Genomic DNA, 2,820 nt, shown 5'->3' with positions numbered 1-2,820 from the left:
CATCCTTTGGCGGGACTAGCCCCCATTCTACGTCCAATACTTTCCCACCCTATCTGCCCACGTTAGGCTAAATTTTTCTGCCTGACTGATGCATTGCTGCCACCGTAGCAGGGTGGTACGGGACTACATGTCCCACCGCCACACCTCCGAAGTGTATTGCAGTGACTCAGTGTCACTGCCCTGTGGATAGATTTACTGCCTCACCTATACAGTTAGACCGTAAAAGCCCGGTGATGCTGTATTGTAACATATCACCAATAAAAAGCGTTGGCAACAAGAAAGATATTCTAAAGTTGAAGCACGTGAGACATAACGATTCTTGTAGGTAAAACGTCTAAATTAGGTTAACCGAGATTCTGGCGGCATATAGATCAAATGCAACGTCGCGTCCAGTAATAGTAAAATGATGCCAATGATTCGACGAAGGTTGCACACACTTGGGAGGTGATAATCTGCCGAAGAGTCCAGATCCTATACCATACGACTGACGTATTTCCGGCATACTGAAAGAAGACCTGTAGGAAAAGAGATTTCACAACGAAGAGGAAATCCACATAGCAGTTCTCGAATTGCTCCGTGACCAAGGAAAGGATTTCTATCGTCGAGGCATTTTACGATTGGTAGAATGTTCCGACAACTGCTTACAGAGATTTGGTGACTAAGTTGGAAAATAATGTCATGTGTCTATGTCACTTTGAAGTGTAGTGCAGAATTCAATGAAAGTTATTTGAACAGCCATAATAATGTGTTACTTTATATCTGAAGTCCCTCGTACATGCTGTTAAACGATTCAGTACATATACTACTGCAAACTGAATTGCATCAGGACTTACCGCAGCACAGTCCCCGATTTAGGCCTCTTGTTTTAATTCACCGCATAGACATAAGTACAGAGCGCGCATGCCGTTTTGCCTTTGTCGAACGTCTTGTCCACCTATGTCCAAATGTTGTGTGGAGGGAGGAATGGGCGAGACATCCATCACGTTGGCAGCAACGGATTGGCTTATGTACAGGCTAATGTATGCCAATAGCTGTCCGGAATACCCATTAGGAACTGCAGATATTTGTGGTTATTTAAATTCACATTAATAAAACATGAACCAGTGATGCTGTTCTTTACTATCCCGCACCACAAGCTGACAGACTAAGGTCATTGCTTCTCCACTTCCCTCAGACTGCGTGAAATTTTATCGGATCAGTAATGCATTTTCAGTAGTCAATATACTGTTCAAAAACGCCACATCACTATGCAGTTTTCGTAGACACTACAGGAGAACTGTAACCGGTTTTGAAACTCGTTATCATGAAGCTGTTTCTTCTTGGAACGAAATGTGGAGAGAATGATGAACGTCGAAATGTAGTACTGGAGAAATAGACCTTTGGCTAATAAGAGGCGCCCACCGAAGGGGAAGGAAGAATAGGGTTTAAAGTTTCATAGACGGTGTCATTAGAGACGGCGCACAAGTACGTTTCGAGAAGAATGGCGAAGGAAATAGGCCGTGGCCTTTTCATAGGAAACGTCTCAGCATTTTCCTGGAACGATTGAGGGAAACCACGGAAACCTAAATGTAGATGGTCGGACGGGGATTTGAACCGTCGTCCCTGTAGATCGTGGGCTGTGGATTGGCACTGCTAAAATGTTTATTGGATTGTTCTCGTCAGTTTCTGTTCTACAAGGGTTTTTGTGTTTCTTTATAATGTTCGCAAAAACAGAGCGCGAGATCGTTTCACTATCAACATATCGTTCGGCACGCTTTCGTGACATCCGCCGTAAACTAAAACCGTATATATTTTCACGAGTTTCGCATACGTTGTGAAAGCCTGAACAGCTTCGCGAATTTCTGATCACTGTAACAGCACAGCACATACTGAGGGGCTTCGGGTGCAATAGCTAACAAACGAATTGCCCCTGAGTCACGTGTTTGTTTACATTTGGCACAGAAGGGGAGGCGTTTGTGAGACCACTTCTCCTGCAGAGGAACAGTAGATTATTTAATAGAGATCCACACTTAAAGGGGCGGTTGTCATAACTCGCCAGTTACGAGCGTGAAAAATTACTTGCGTACGACAGAAAGTTCGGCATATTATCCGTTATAAGCTACTGAAAACCAACTCCCGATGTGTTTATTCGTTCTGGATGTATTTGGGGTGGCTTGTATAAGCTGCCTCGTTCTTTATATCATACAAAGGTAATATAACTGTTGTGACTTGGCAAGACAGCCAAGCCACTAGGAGAGGAAACCGAAAGGCACGCGTTTAAGCTCACGCAGGCTGGCGTGAGGTCTGGAACAGGTAAAGTAATTATACTAGCAAAAAAGGTACGTAGCTTCTGGAATACTTAACTTTAATTCATAATTGGTGAACATCGGTCTGATGGTACATGCATCACAAGATAAATAGCAAATGATAATGGCGCCTTGCTAGGTCGTCGCAAATGACGTAGCTGAAGGCTATGCTAACTATCGTCTCGGCAAATGAGAGCGTAATTTGTCAGTGAACCATCGCTAGCAAAGTCGGCTGTACAACTGGGGCGAGTGCTAGGACGTCTCTCTAGACCTGCCGTGTGGCGGCGCTCGGTCTGCAATCACTGATAGTGGCAACACACGGGTCCGACGTATACTAGCGGACCGCAGCCGATTTAAAGGCTACCACCTAGCAAGTGTGGTGTCTGGCCGTGACACCACAATAACTATTTATAATCGTCTACATTTAATATGTATATACCTTTGCTCAGTAGGTACTCAGGTAATTGTAACACATGAACAGTCTTATGTATTTTGATTCGTATAAACAGGCGAAAAGTGTTTTAATTTTGTTTTT

Source organism: Schistocerca cancellata, chromosome 3, assembly GCF_023864275.1.
Source record: "Schistocerca cancellata isolate TAMUIC-IGC-003103 chromosome 3, iqSchCanc2.1, whole genome shotgun sequence".
Taxonomy (NCBI): Eukaryota; Metazoa; Arthropoda; class Insecta; order Orthoptera; family Acrididae; genus Schistocerca; species Schistocerca cancellata.
The sequence above is the reverse complement of the archived record's forward strand: the minus strand, read 5'-3'. Positions refer to the sequence as shown.